Source organism: Canis aureus, chromosome 17, assembly GCF_053574225.1.
Source record: "Canis aureus isolate CA01 chromosome 17, VMU_Caureus_v.1.0, whole genome shotgun sequence".
Lineage (NCBI taxonomy): Eukaryota > Metazoa > Chordata > Mammalia > Carnivora > Canidae > Canis > Canis aureus.
Window position 1 is genome coordinate 37,734,107 of NC_135627.1, and position 17,296 is coordinate 37,751,402.

The window sequence follows — 17,296 nt, forward strand, 5'->3', positions numbered from 1 at the left end:
TTTTATTTATTTATTTGAAAGAGAGAGAGAGAGAAATAACACCAGGAGGGGGAGCAGCAGGCAGAGGGAGAGGGAGAAGCAGACTCTCCGCTGAGCAGGGAGCCCAATGAAGGGCTCAATCCCAGGACCCTAGGATCATGACCTCAGAGGAAGGCAGATGCTTAACCAACAGAACCACCTAGGTGCCCCAAATAATGGCACTTTAAAAAATGAAAAAAACATCTCCCTCAGAGGTGTTGGAGTAAACATTACATTAACAGATTGATGGCTGTGTTCCTAAGGCCTCAGAAGTCCTCATACCTTTCAATATTTTGTTTATTATCTCAAGCATTTATCCCCAGTCTCTGTGATCCACGTGGGAGTAATTAATTTACCTATTATGTCTTCTACTAGGATATAAACTCAGCAAGCGAAAAGAACTAATGTTTCCTTAGTGCTTAGTCCTTAGTGTTTAGGTCATTGACTGGTACCTGGTGGGCAGTCAATTAAATATTTATGGAATAAATAAATGACTTCCATTTCTGTGTAGGTTTTCTCACGTTGAAAGTCAAGGAAGTCTTTCTTTCCACAGAATTTCCCAGACTTAATTTGCTACCATCAAGTCCTTCAGAGTTCCGCTCTCTTTTACTCAATCGAAACTTAATCTACTTATATAATCGCTTTAGACTAGATAGCTATCAGATTAGCTGATGTTTATTACAGCACCTAATTGCATCCTAAACTCTCAGTAACTGTTAATTATCAATAATAGCAAAACATTCAACCAGGATTGGCCTCTAGCTCTTTGGAAATGTTATTCACGGAGACTGCAATTCAAGGTTGACATTCTGGAGAGGATACAAGTACAAGAGGATACTGCAATAATTATTTTTATGTTTTTATGTAACACCTGTGGTTTACTCCCAATATTATTGCTGTTAGTATGTTGGATAACATTTAGCCTCTTCAAGAATACATTTCATTTTCCTTCTGAGTCATGGACATGGGTTTTAGGAAGTAATGTCATTATTTTGACTTTATTTCTATTAAAGTCTCAAAAGATAAAGGAAAGTCTTCACTGTGACTTGCTCAAAAAATAGTTTTCTTAAATAATCATTACTTTGCCAAGTACTGCACAACATAGGAAATACGTAGTAATATGAATATGAGAGCATCCCTTTTTATTACCTTTGTTTATTAGGCCACTACAATTTAATGAGAACATTACTGTGAACATGATTATTTCTTTGTTTGCATTTTATATAATTCTCAATGTAGGCAATGCTTTATAATTTGTCATAGGTTATTTGAGTTTATGAAAAGTTATATAAACCATATGTAAAATTTAAATTCATTATTTTTGCTGCTTTATCTTCTAAAGTGATTTTTTAAAAATATATTTTTAGTCAAGTTCATTACCAAGCTCTTCTGTAAGCCCAGGAGATTTTATATAACTGTCTATAACAGAAACAAGGATATTCTAACTACTTTGAGTGATTTTGAAATTTAAAGTGAAAATGTTTTTGCAAATAAGTCCTATGTTGAGAAAAGCTGAACATATTAGTTCCTTGAATATCATTTTGATTAACTCACTGAACTAGTCAATGAGTTCTCCTTTTGCATCTCCAAAGATCTCCTTTGAGATCTCCTTTGCATCACCAAAAAAACATTTTAGTACTTAAAAAAACTGTCAGTATTTTGATGATAAGACTCACATGCTGTTCAATAAAGTTGGATTTTATTCAAGAGCATAGAAAGTATTTATTCATATATGTTTTAATCAGAACAATATCATTAATATACAAAGATATATTTCGGTGCTTTTTTCCTAGTCTTTACTATCTCTACTTCCAGGGAAATGTTTCAAAACTTTTGCATTCTTTTCAAGTTTATTAGGCCAATCATATCTGCTCTCACAATCCTCACAGACCCCTAGAACCACTACACAAACACACACACACACACACACACACACTACCACCACCACCAACAATACTACTACTACCACCACCAGCATAGACTTAAGAAGCTTCCAACTGAGTAATCCAGGAGGCTACACTCTCAACTTCCTGAATGCTAACACACAGCAAGATATATCCTTTCACACTGATGCAGACTGAATTTTGTGCTCTCCCCCCATTCATATGTTGAAGCCTAATGTTCAATGTGGTGCTATGGACCCTCAGGAGGTGATTAGATCCTGAGGGAAGAGCCCTTGTTATGGCATTAATGCCCTTATTAAACAGATGCCCAGAGAGGTCCCCACTCCATTCTGCCATGAGAGGACACAGTTGGAAAACAGCTGTCTATGAATCAGGAAGCAGCCTCACCACAGATAGAATCTGCCAGCACCTGGATCTTGGACTTCCCAGCCCCTAGAACTGAGAAACAAACTTCTGTTGGTTAAGCCACCCATTTATGGTAATTTGCCATAGTAGCCTGAACAGACTAAGGCATACACTAACTTTTTTTTTTTCCCTTCAGTTTTTTCCCCTAAGGAATATACAATGGGATTTAATACTTCCACTTGCAGCCCAGATCTCATTTTCTCACATTTTTTAAGGAATATTTTGGCATCATTTATTTGATCTCTCTCTTGAATCTTTACCTTCAATTTCTCTAATGGCTCTTTCTCCTTAGGCATAAAATGATAGTCTCTCACATTTTAAAATAGTTCTCCCTCAATTCTAAATTTCTAAATTCATCTTAAGCCATTTTTCTACCTTTTTCCTTCATTTCACTGCCTTCAAAATACTCTGTTATCTATGCTGGATAATATATTTGGTATTTTCCTTTATTTTGGTCCATATGTGAGTTATATGTTCAGTTCACCATGGACCAAAGTCATCCCTCTGCTGCATTTTACTGTGCAACCTGAGTCTTTAAATTCCAAGTTTGATCACAGCTCATAGATTGAACCATCCAGAAACAATGTAGAATTAGATGACAATGACTATGTGTGTGTGCGCACACATGTGTACATGTGTGTCTGCAGGGGTGCTAGCCATAGCTTAACAAGCAAGCCACCTAAATTAAAGTCTATTTTTCCTCCTTGGCTCTCAATAAAGAAATTCTTAATCTGAGATTACTGTAATAGTGCAGTTTGCTATTTCTTATGATAACTTAGTCCAAAGCATTCCTTAATAAATTAAAGTAATACTTTCTAGAAGGGTAGAAATTTAAAGTGAGATTGTCCATGTTGCATTCATTCTATTTATTCATTGAGTGCCTATTAAATGACCAGATATCATTCTATGTACTTTGCATATTTCAGTGATTAATAAGAGCAAAATAAAACAAAAAAATCCTATTCTTAAAGAGCAAATACTTTAAAAACCTACTATAATCTTTAATAAAAAGTAGATCATAAAGTATTTTAGAGGGTTGCAAATGCTAAGATGGTGAAAATAGAAAAAATAAAGCAGGATAAAAGTGATCAATAGTATTGGTTGTTCAGGAAGCTTGCATAGGTGACATTTGAGAAAACATCTTCAGGAAGTTCAGGGGATTTCATGTCATTATCTAGGCAAGACCAATCCAGGTAAAGGGAATACCAGTACAAAGGTCCTGAGGCCTGATCATAACTATATTGTCTGAGAAACAGAACGCATATTAGTGTAGATGAAGTGGAATGAGGAGCAGTCGTAAGAGTTGAGGTCAAAGAGACACAAGAGCTTTGTAGGGTCTAATTGGGAATTTATCATTTCTCAGGGATCCACAGTCACTTACGAATAAAGATTTATTATCACTCTATGTTTCCTAAGAAAACTTCTGACTTCAGAAAACAAAGCAGTTTCAGTGCATGGTCATATTCCTGCTTTTTGTATTTATTTGAATTTTTGGACCCTCTTAGAGTTAATTGAGAATAGTCAGTAACACTGCACACAGTGTGTTAAATGCTAGAGGATACATGGTTCACACATAGTGAGGACACATGTGATTGCTGTACAAAGCGACCATGACCTCCAGATACTCTACCCTGGTCCCCATGTGCTGATAATTTGGTGATAGCCATTGGCTCTTGGGTTGTGGCTGCACAAAGTGGGCGGAGACTCCAGGCTCCCTTTGCTCTTCTCCTAGTGGAGAGAACACAGAAAGAGCTGATATCCACATATAAACTCATAGAATATCACATGGATTAATAAACAGAAAAGCACCAATATTCTACAATATATCTGGCCCATAGTAAAAGATAAATTAAAGAATATGATCATGTGATATGGTCAGCTAACTTGACTGTGCAACTCAACCATTGGTGAAAAATAGTTAAAATGGCATGTTCCACACACATCTCAATGTTTTTTCTTAAATAGTGGCTTTACAATGGTGGGCTTATTACTTGGAGAACCAAAAAAATCTCAGTTCTGAATAAAAAGATGTCATGCAATTTATGAGATATTATCTATGACAGATTTAAGCTGACTAATACATAAATCTGGCTCTTTAAAATAGTGGGCACTCCTCTGTAGCTTCTATGGGTAGAGGTCAGAAATACCAATATTCTTTATCAGCACAAAAAGGGTAGAAAATTTGACAAAAGTTCCTTGCCCATGGGATTCAATGGAAAAATGGATGAGGAATGTATGTATTTGCTTCTTATTGTAGTTAATTTATTCAAAACTTATTTTTCTACTTGATAAAAGTATTGTGCTAGATACTAGCGATCTGACTGGATGAAAGTAGGTAAATTAGAAAATGCTGGCAAAACTCTGATAAAGGACTGTGTGCTTTACAGGGTTATTTATAATAGAAGACTGCCAGATAAAAGAATATAAAAGAAGTAGCCATATTGGAATCTTTCACTGCTGAAGTGAGAGGAGTGGCTTACTCTTGGTAAAGGACAGTTGTCTCTTGGGTTGGATGGATTGATCCCATCCTAGTAAAAGTTAAATTGGAGGAGCCATCCATGAATCAGGACCACATGGGGGTCCAGGAGGTCTCCATAGCTCCGTGCTTATGGGGCCAGTGGAGATTCCTTGGTATTCCTGGGAGCTAGAAGAGCATACTGAGACCTTTTCATGGGGTTGTCAACCTCTGCAGGCCTGAAATTTGCCTGCTCTAGTTTGTACCATTTTCACTTCACTTGAGGCGGTTCTTGAGCTGCCCCCATTCAGCAACTTTAGACTTTTAATTGGACACAACAATTGAGATTTCTGGTCATAAGAGTACTTCACTGCCATGGGTCATGTGCTCAGGATCTACCAGGGCCAAGTAATTGCTCAATTATTACCTCTCAAAGGGTGTGTGCATTCAACAACCCTGGGAATTTATGGATCCACAAGCCTACAAGTCCATAAGTCAAATGGGTGCCTCTGATCCATGGCAGTGTTTTTGTGTGATAGGTTCTAATCAACAAACTAGGAATTAGCTGAGACCTGTAATGTAAATGCAAATGGGAAATGTAGATTAGTGGGACCCTGGGTGTCACTCAAAAGAGTGAAGAGACATTATAGATGGGTTAGGTTGGGTCCCTGAGAAGGTGGTAATCTTATTAAATTTAGTGAGAGAGGAGAGCACCTTGTGGGACACATTATTACAGAGTCCCCCTTCAGAGTGCGGTGACAGTGGCCATTTGGCCTAAGGAAGAAAAGGAAGGAGGCCATGAAAGGGAGAGAACATCTGAAAACTTCTCCTTCCTCAGGTGGGTACCTTTTGGGCTCTATTGTGTTTGAATCACCAGTGAGGGCTTCCCCACTATAAAACATGTTTTGAGTGTAAGTCAATTTATAAAGAAGTATCTTAATCTGAAAAGAAAATGATACCCACTACCCGCAATATTCATTTAAACCTAGAAATCCTTTAAATTTGTTGGTAAAGGATCTAGGGTATGTTTAGGTGGTCTTTATTCTAGCAGAAGATTTTTCTCTCCTTAGATAGCATGGGCTACCTAACTGTATTTTGGCAAAATTGTAATTTATCTTTTGAAACTTTATGTTCCTTTTATGTTAAAGCCAAAAGGAAGTAAGTGAAGTCCTTTTTACAAACGTCTTTATTCTCCAGATGAAGTGGGAAATCAGCTACATATTGCATCAAAACTGAAATGCAAGAGAAATTTAGATCATTTAGATCATCACTGATGACTTGGGGTAAACAGTGTGTTGGGGGGCAAGCTTCAGTAAATAGGGGGAACACAAAAACCCATGCATGTTGTTGTCTTTCTTAGGTGAAGACAAGGGGTATTGACTGCTCTAGTCTAGAGGCACACTGAAACTGCAGAGCAAAGATAAACTACAGTGAAGAAAGTGGCTTCAGGGATAGTTGATGATAGAATAGTATTTGGTTAGGTATCCCCAGGCAGTGAAGGATAACAATTCTGTTGATGGCCCTGAGGCCTTGAACAAATCAATATTATTGTCTATTTGGTTTTCTGATTGGCAGAAGTGTTACAAAGACTAATGCAGGGCAGATGAGAACACTTTTGAATGTAAGCCTCCAAAGATAGATTTGTTCTTCCTTTGCTTTGGGTTTCAAAGGATACTAGGAAAGTTTGGATAATGGTTTACAGGCTCTATCCATTAGCAGGCTTTGCTCCAATTATTTTTCAAATGTCAGTGGGATTTTTAGCCTATAGAGAGCTAGGTATGGTTTTTATCTGGTGTATGATCCAAATGTAAGGGATGAGGCACAATTTGAATATGAATAGATAAATTCTCTGGAATTTTAAGAATTAAGTCACTTTTGTATGCATTTAATATTATAATTCCATTTTCAAAGTAAATTTGCCCCTATTAAATTTATAGTAGTAGTATCTCAGAGGAAGAATGAATGGTTTTCAGCCCAGGGTCTAAAGACAGGGAATATCTGTGTGTTATTTTAAATACCTACCAAATGTGTGATATGTTTCCTTGGGGGAAGCGGTTAAGCAAAGATGGAAGGGTTTAATGTGGAGAGATTAGCATCTGTATCTACCAGATATTGATTAGTCTGGCCATCTATATTTATAATTAATTCACCTTATTAAGTATTTTAGCATAAGGCATGATATGGGGTGCTTTTTTTCTTCTTCAGAGTACCCTTACTGGTAGAAAGTGATGCATCTTTTCTTTCAAAATAAAAGATATTGTAAAAGACAATGGATTTTGGTTTTTAAAACTAAATTTTCCAAAAAAGAGAGAGGGAGAGGAAAGAAGAAAGAAGAAAGAAAGAAAAAGAAAGAAAGAAAGAAAGAAAGAAAGAAAGAAAGAAAGAAAGAAAGAAAGAAAGAAAAAGAGAGAAAAGAAAGAAAGAAAGAAGAAAGAAAGAGAAAGAAAGAAAGAAAGAAAGAAAGAAAGAAAGAAAAGAAAGAAAAGAAAGAAGAAAGAAAGAAAGAAAGAAAGAAAGAAAGAAAGAAAGAAAAGAAAGAAAGAAAGAAGAAAGAAAGAGAAGAAAGAAAGAAAGAAGAAAGAAAGAAAGAAAGAAAGAAAGAAAGAAAGAAAGAAGAAAGAAAGAAAAAGGAAGAAAGAAAGGAAGAAAGAAAAAGGAAGAAGAGGACAAGGAAAGAGGGAGGAAGGAAGATTGAGGGTTATTTTAGATTCAGAGACTAAAGAATGGACAGCCTGGGTGGCTCAGTGGTTTAGCGCCACCTTCAGCCCAGGGTGTGATCCTGGAGACCCGGGATCCCATGTCAGGCTCCCTGCATGGAGATTGCTTCTCCCTCTGCCTGTGTGTCTGCCTTTCTCATGAATAAATAAATAGAATCTTAAAAAAAAAAAAAAAAAAAAAGAGAGAGAGAGAGAGACTAAAGAACCACAAAACTCAGATACAATGCTTTAAGCCTGACAGTATTCTGAACCAAAACAAGCAAATAACTTCACACCTGTAGAAGATATTTTAGGAACATTTGTAGACTAGATGTAAGACTGTAGTAGGAAATTTATGTTAATTTGTTTATGGATGATTATATATTTATAATTATGATGATGTAAGAGACTTTACTTATTTTTTTTAAAAAAAACATGCTGAATTATTCAGGAAAGAATGTCAGAATATCCACATTTTATTTTAAAATGTAAAATGGTTATATAAACAATATTTCAGAATGTGGATAAATCATAGATCCAGAGCGGGGGCATCACTGTATTGTTTTTCTTTGTTTTTCAGGTTTTAAATAATATATTTTATTATTTTAGTCCGTATTTTATTATTTTGTGTATTTATTTGATCAAAAGAGCTTTTGTTTGTCTTATAACTTAGCAGGCCTCACCTCACACATCACATATATTTTTGTATCACCTTTTTAGCTTACTATCATTTTGAAAGTATTCTCTATTATCTATCTTAAAGTTAGGTTTTGTTTGTGAAATACAAACTGAAAATTTTTTTCTTTTTTTTTTAATAAATTTTATTTATTTATTCATGAAAGACACAGAGAGAAAGGCAGAGACACAGGCAGAGGGAGAAGTAGGCTCCATGCTGGGAGCCTGATGTGGGACTCGATCCGGATCTCCAGGATCACGACCTAGCCGGTGGCAGATGCCCAACCGCTGAGCCACCCGGCGTCCCTGTAAATTTTTTTCAAGTAAAGTTGTATCATTTAAAAGGAGAGAGAATTTTGAGGGCACAGACTCTTGATTTCAGCTCAAGTCATGATCTCAGGTCATGAAATCAAAGCCCTGCACGTGTACTCTGAGCTGTGCATGGAGCCTGCCTAAAATTCTCTTTCCCTCCCTCTCTTCTACCCTTTCCCATCCTCCCTCTCAATCTCTCAAAAAAAAAAAAAAAAAAAAAAAGAGAGAGAGAGAGAATTTTCATCTCATCTCATATATCCATTGTGTATTTTATATTAATGCTGCTATTTAGTAAACTACTTTGAAGCCAGTGACTTTTAACAGTCATTCGGGGGTGTTTGGGTGAGCTGGGTAGCATTTCTCATACCTCTGTAGTCAGCTGTGGGAGAGTCAGTTCTGCTGATTGTGATTGTGTCCTCTTACAAATTTGTAGGTCAGATTTCTGTTGGCCAATCCACAGTCTTTCATCCTCCACCAGGGTAGCCTGGACTTGTTCATACAATAGCAGCAGGGTTCCCAAAGCAAGTCCTACTGTGCTTTTAAGCCCACACTTCTTATTATTCTGTTGACCAAAATAATTCACAAGAATTATGTAGATTCAAGAGGCTAGGGAAATAGACTGTATCTCTGATAGAGGTACAGCATTGTTTTGCAAGGGGCATTTATACAGAAAAGTTGCAAAGGTGCAAGGAGAGATGAAGTATTGGGACCATTTTTAAAAATTTACTGTCAAAATTGTCATGAAAGTTTATGTTTTCCAATTTATAAAATCTATCAAATTAAAAATAATGAGATATTACAGACAAAGAAATCCACTAACTCATTCCAGCTCCCACATGCTGCAAAAATCTACAGTTTTTATAAAGTGATTTTTCAATATTATCAGGATATATGTATTTATATTATGTTCTAATCCCTTAATTTCACATTTGTTTTGTTAATTCACTTATTAAATATAATCAATTTTATCTCCAAACTTTTATAATTTGTGGAGTCTTATTCTCATTCCAAATAATACTGTAGTCACTTATACAGAAATAAAAACATGAATGGCAGACTGGATAGAAATGTCATTGTGCAATTATTTTCTCTCCTGTGGTTATTCTAATTTTAGTTATCTGAGCTTGGGTTCCACACTCCTTCCTCCCTCCCTACTCCCCAGCCTTTGTTAGAGAAAAGTATTCTTATCTTAATTTTGAATTTTCTATTACAAACTTACTTTTTGTCTATTCTTTAATGCTGTTTCCCAACAATTTGATTGCATTTGCATTTTGCTCTCAGGAATTCCTACACATTGATTGTCATCTAAGGACATGTTTTAGGTTTCTTCATTTATATGTAAGTATGTGTATAAATGAATGGCCTTTTTATACAGGAAAGGAGATACTTGGGTGTGCTCCTACCAACAAACCAGGGATCCAAGTTTTAGAATCTTTGTAATCATCCTTCCCTCTTGTTAAGCATAATCAAAGAAAGTAATCTTTAAAACCAGAGGCAATAAAATATTTTTTATTATAAATTTATTTTCTATTGGTGTTCAATTTGCCAACATATAGAATAACACCCAGTGCTCATCCCGTCAAGTGCCCACCTCAGTGCCCCTCACCCAGTCACCCCCACCCCCCTTCCACCTCCCCTTCCCCCACCCCTAGTTCGTTTCCCAGTGTCAGACTGGATAAAAGAGACTCATTTTAGACATAAGGACACCTACAGCCTGAAAATAAAAGGTTGGAGAACCATTTACCATTCAAATGGTCTGCAATAAAATATTTGTATCACTTCATATGTACTTTGCTTCTCTTAAAATTCCACCCCCATATTTTACATTAAAAGAGGAATTGTAGATATAAATTTGCCTTTCTGGTTTTGAAATCCAGCCATCATTTGATAACATGTGGAGTGAGTCAGCATCGTGGGAAACACACAAGGAAACTTGGTTTCTCAGTGTTTCTTCTAATTGCGAAGGAACAATACCACTAACAAAATTTGCAGCTTTAAAAATCAGCTGTCCTGGAGTCCTGTTCAATTATCTGTGGGTTTTGTCCCCTGTTTAAGATTCATCTCGAGAAATGCCTGACACAGTGTAGGAACTCATTAAACACATGTTAAATGAGTAAGTGAATGAATTAAAAAAAAAAAAAAACCCACAGGTGTGGCTCTGCCTTTCTCCTTGCCAGTGAAGCTCTCCTCATCAGTAAAAAGTTCTTTTTTTTTTTTTTTTCTTTTTTCTTTTTTGTCGGTGAGAGGTTGACCCATGGGAGCTTTTTGTTTGATTAATTCTTACTCATTCTTGAGTCTCACAGCTCAGCACCTTTCAACCACCTCTGAACCACATAGGGTTGAAAGAGATTTCATCTCGCACTCCCTTTCCCCTCCATACTCCCACCTCCACTCTCTCTACCTCCACCTTCTCAAAGATCTCCTTTAATTACTTCCCATGGCAACAGACTGCTTCTCTAGGTAGATTGATTGTTAGTGATTTTGCAGTGCCTTTTCCTCAATTTATTTTTTTCCCTATGTCTTAAAGAAATGTGTAAATATGCTTGCATGTTGAAAATAACCTTCAGCTCTGAGGCAGATTCATAGGATTTCGTTTATTTTGTCAAATATACACACACGGGGTTGCTTAATTAGACAGTCTATTGTTTTGAATAGTATTTAAAAACCACAAATGAGTAGAATGTGCATCTGTTCACAGTATAACAAGTTTGGTATTTTAGCTGATAAGCAGTGTTCCATGTCTTCAAGTTGTATACCATGACTATATTTGTTTTGCTTCTGTTACTGAAGAAAAATAATTCTGAATTCATGCTTTTACTCTTATCATTTTTCAGCATTTTTATTTCAAAGGTGGCATTTTTTCTCTTTCTGTATTAAAATCCTTTAATTATAGGCTACATGTAACATGCACCAAACAAATAACTTAGCCACTATAAATGGAGAAATTTTTTATAATAATTTCAGATAATGTTTTGCCAATTCCATCTCTCCATTTTATGGCCTTTTATTCAAAAATTAATTACAAATGTTAAAAATTATTAATTATTTATGAAAGTGTCTATTTTTATAGACACTTATATACACAGTGCTTATTTTGGAGCTTTAGCTTATAAACGCCCTCACAAAGCACTTATTTTACAAATCATGTAATTTGTATGTTGATATTAAAACATGATTAGATTTCTTCTAGTGTTCTATTTCATGTTACACTTGGAATTTTGTTAGGATATACCAATGAGAATAGCTAAGGATAAACTTGGTGAATAATTTTATAAATATCATTTTATATTGGAAGTACAGGTTGAGCATACTTAGTTGAAACCCTATTTCTTTAGGTGTTCATTTAAAACAAGGTTAAGACAATTCTGTTGAATATAATATCTATGACTGAGAAAACAAATGTCAAATTTAAAATCCCTATGAATGCAAATGATTCCTAGTAATCGACACTAAGTATTTTGGGATTTTTTTATTCCATAATACTGCCAATATAAGTAAATGTATCAATAATATGTACCCCTTAAAATAAAGTGAATATTCAGCTCTTCTCAGAGGACACATAAGCAGTTACTGCCTATCCTTCCTTATAATACTTTTGCCATTTGTTTAACTAAATTTCATTATGTATAGAAAAATTTAAGTAAGCATCTTGCATATCTGAAAGACAGAAATTAAGAAAAGCTAAACAAACTAGACACACATTTATGTTCCACTTAGATATTTGTACACAATGTTAGAAATATTTATTGGGGGATCCCTGGGTGGCGCAGCAGTTTGGCGCCTGCCTTTGGCCCAGGGTGCGATCCTGGAGACCTGGGATCGAATCCCACGTCGGGCTCCCGGTGCATGGAGCCTGCTTCTCCCTCTGCCTGTGTCTCTGCCTCTCTCTCTCTCTCTCTCTCTCTCTCTCTGTGTGTGACTATCATAAATAATTTTTAAAAAAGAGAAATATTTATTGGTTGAACCTGTATTCAACCCAAAAATTCAATTGTAGCAAAGCTTATTTGTAAATACAATTAGTTCACTGTGATTTAATGGCATATTGAAAGTAATCACAATATCACTATATTGTAGGCCTGAAACTAATACAACACTGTTTGTTAACTAGAATTAAAGTAAAAACTAAAAAAAAAAAAAAAAAAAAAAAAAAGACAAAAACCCACTGATATCTTTAAAAACAAAAAAACAAACAAAAAAGAAAGTAATATGAAGGAATGAAATTGTTTCCTATAGCCTGAATGAATTGATCATTCAAATTCCACAAATTGAATCATGGTTATATCATAAACTTTTTAGAGCAAAAAATATGTTTATTGCAATATAACTTATAGATAAATATATTACAAATATACCTATAAATGAGTCTATACATTTATTTTATAATATATAATAATAAAAATAATACATTACATGTATGTATTAAATATACATATATATTTAGCATTATCAAATTTTTATAGGAAACCCTGCTATGTAAAAGAATATAGAAGCTGATTTCTGCCTGAGAAGGGTTGGACAGAGGTCTTATTTACTTGACTTCCCTTTTTCAACGGCTCCATGCACTACAGCTTGAAAGCCACTGCTCTAAATGTGCTTTTACTATTATAATTTTAGACTGATAAGACTATAAGAGACACGAGTGTTAAAGGCTCTCAGTCTTCTTGAGGTATCTTGGGAATTGTCACTTAGCTGGTTCACGGCAAAGTCAGGGCTGGTCACCAGACACAGTGATTCATTTACTCTGCTTTTCACTTACTTCGCTATAACAAGTACTATAAAAATAAAATGAACTCATGCCAGGAATAGCAGAATCAAAATACATTTCACAGGAACATAGAAAACTAAGTATTCAATTTGAGTAGCCTAAAATAAAGACATTTTTTAAAACTGTTTTCATTTTTTCAATGTTTCAATTAGAATATTTTAGTCATTTTCCTTCTCAGTAAATTAACTAATATTTATAAGATAGCAAATACCAACTAGTTATCTATAGATTTCCCTTACTCTAAATTTTTGATAGGGCTTTTGTTAACCCAATAGAAAGAATCCTACACCAGTATTCCTTTTACTACTATATGTTTACTCAGAACACAAAATATAGTGTTTATAATAAAACATAAATTCTAATTTTGGTATTATCTCTCTTCTGTGATAGCATTATCTAGGTAATTAAACCAAAAGTTGAGGGTTAAAAAAAATTGTTCCTTTGTTAGTATGTTGACTGAGATTTTTTTTTATCTTTATGACAAATTTTGGTATACAGCAGTTTTCTGCAGTAATGGAAAAACCGACAGATAAATGAATAATGAGATTGTATTGAGTTATGTATTTTTCATTCTCCTCCAGTTTGATATGATTGCATTTTACTATGGCAACTGGGTTTTAACTAATTTTCCCCCTATTTTTTCAATTCACTTGGATAATAGAGGCTATGAGAGTACCATTCACCTTTATTGTAAACAAAACTGATTCAAATGAAACAAGATATGCTCATAAAAATAATGAGAAGTTTTATTTAATATTGTGCACAATTTAATAAGAATCTTTGTTTTAAATCTTTGAATAATAACGTCTTTTGTCATATCTTCATTGCTCTTTTGTAATCATTCCATTAGATTACTGCAATGGACAACATAATTATTTTAGGTAATATTAGTCAAATTTTGCAGGAATGAATTCATATTTCTCTATAAGATAGTAAGACTTCCTTAAAGATATTGCTATCTCAAAAAGTGGCAATGAATCTAATATTGGTTAAAAAAATTGTCAAAATATTTTTTTGCAAAAAATACTCAAGTTATAACTACATTTATAAAACTCAAAACATAAAATTTGAAACTAGTATAAAATTGTAGTTAATATGCTTCTCTTCTCCAAAAATATTATAAGGGGGATTATGACATTTTTGGGTAACATTTTTGAGATGTTTTTATGATGTAAATTTTATTATAGGAAGAATATATGTAATCATTTGTTATATATTTGAAATTTTGTTAAATCAATTGTTAAATCAATTTCTGAGTTTTCTGAAATAAGTGTTTGATTTTAATACAAAAGAAACAGATTTTTTCTTCAATTATTTACATCATAAAAAAATTAAAGGCAATAATATCAATATCTTGAACACATTCTGGAATCAACCAAAATGAACAATACATGCCTTTGGCTCAGGGTGTGATCCCAGGGTCCTGGGTTTGAGTTTTGCTTCGGGTGCCCCACAGGGATCCTGCTTCCTGCTCTGCCCATGTCTCTGCCTCTCTCTCTGTGTCTCTCATGAATAAATAAATAAAATCTTTAAAAAAAAAAGTTTTTTCATTGACATTGTATTCATTAAAAAATGGTAGTGGCAATGATGAAGTTGGTACTATGCTACAGCAATTCTTATCCTATGAGGTAGGTAAGTTTATTTCACAAATTTTCAGATGAGAAAAGAAAGTAGTTAAATATTTTTCTTTGACTTCATTACTGATTAATGAGTAGACAATATTTATTTGTTTATTTTTTATTCAAAAATAGTTAATACCCAATGTTATATTAGTCTCAGGTGTACAATCTAGTGATTTATTCACAAGTGTAGCTACCATATTCCCCACAAATTACTATTACTATATCATAGACTATATTCCTTATGCTGTGCCTTCTATTTCCATGATTTATGCATTCTATAACTGGAAGCTCATATCTCCCACTCCATAAGTAAACAACACTTAAACTAATGTTATATAAGATATAAATATTTCCCTTAATGACAAGCTGTTCATTATAACTACTCCAAACACCAAGATAAATTTAATAGTAATTTCAACCTTTCATGCCCTCTCTTCTTTCTTTTCTTTTTTTTAAGAGATTATTTATTTATTCTTGAGAGAGAGAAAGAGAGAGACAGAGAGAGAGAGAAAGAGAGAGGCAGAGACACAGGCAGAGGGAGGAGCAGGCTCCATGCAGAGAGCCTGACATGGGACTCAATACTGGGACTCCAGGATCACGCCCTGGGCCAAAGGCAGGCGCTAATCCACTGAGCCACCCGGGCTGCCCCCATCTCTTCTTTCAATCATCTGCTAATATGTTGACATTTGCAAATGTTTATAATATTCAGTCATAAACAGTTTCTTAAGGAAGTGTTATGCCTCTCCAATCAACAAATTTATAATTTGAATTTGCAATGAAATCACTAGTTTAAAAATAAATCATTTAGGGGCGTCTGGGTGACTCAGTTGGTTAGGCATTTAACTCTTGATTTTGGCACAGGTCATGACCTTAGAGTCATGAAATTGAGCCCTGTGTCAGGCTCTGTGCTGGGCATGGAGCCTAGTTAAGATTCTGTTTCTCCCTCTCTCTCCACTCCTCTCTCATCTCTAAAAGTAAATCAATAAGAAATAAAAACAAATACATTTATAAATGATAATATACTTCTGAGAGAATGAAGACCTCTAGAATGATAAATGCTAGTTAACAATAAATTATTCTACAGTTTTTTCCATGTTAGTATTTATTCAATGAGCATGTGTGTGTGTGAACATGTGTGAGCACATACAAAGATGTACATCAAGGCACTTGTTGAGCCTGTAATATTTTTTTTTAAATACTGATGACTTTTTACATTTTTGGTAGTGCCAACTTTCTATATTGATGATATTTTTAATTCATTCTATTTATTGTCCTTTGAGTAGAGAAGAAATTTGCCAGCATAGTTAATTCTCTTTTTAAAGTAATGAATTAAACTGTCCAACACTGATGTCAGTAAGATGGCAGAATGGGAGTTCCTCTGCTTGTATTCCCCTTCAGCAACAATAATTTGGCAGCCATCCATAGACAGAAGGGCCCTTGTGAACACTTTGGGATATAAGTAAAACTTTGTGAAAGCCCAGCAGAGTCAAAGACCTAGGAACCCCATTTTGAGAAGCAGACTTGTACCCAGGTGGCTAACTTACCCAACATGGTCCTGGCTACAGACCCAGAAATAACTCCATCCCCCTGTGGACAAGGTTATATTGCTCTGTTTGGCCTTGGTTTTGCTACTAGTATCATACACCAATGGGCCTAGGAGGAGTCACATCCTCTCATGTGTCAGGTTATAGGCCCACAGACCTCAGTCCTGGCAATTGACCCTGAAGGAACCCACAACTCAGCTCTAGCCCTTCTAGACCACAGTCTGAGTGTCCTCACAATCTTGGAGGAAAGTCTCCAAATTCAGTCCCACTTTAGATTCTGAAATGACCCTCTAACTGATTTCAACCCAGCTTAACTGTGTTTATGGAGGAAATCCCATTAGCTCAAGGAACTGAGAGGAGAAAGTATTTACCTGCTGAAAACAGTCTATAACAACTGGAAGAGGTATTTGTTCCTTTAAATGCACAAATACTTGGGAATCCCTGGGTGGCTCAGGGGTTTAGCTCCTGCATTTGGCCCAGGGGCGTGATCCTGGAGTCCCGGAATCGAGTCCTGCATCGGGCTCCTTGCATGGAGCCTGCTTCTCCCTCTGCCTCTCTCTCTCTGTGTGTCTCTCTCTGTCTCTCTCTCATGAATAAATAAATAAAATCTTTAAAAAAATGCACAAATACTAGCACAAGGCTAAAAGAATCACAAAGAATCAGGTAAATATGACACCACCAAAGGAAGCTAATAAAGCTCAATTATTGGACCCCAAAGAAATAGAGATCTATCAATTGCCTGACAAAGAATTCAAAGTAATTATCTTAAGCACAATCATGAAAAAAAAAAAAAGAATCAGCATAATCTAACATGGGTTATTTTCAGCTGGCTAGTTGGGGATGGGAAGATTAAAAATACCATGAATTATGGGATACCATTAAGTGAATAAACTTTTGAGT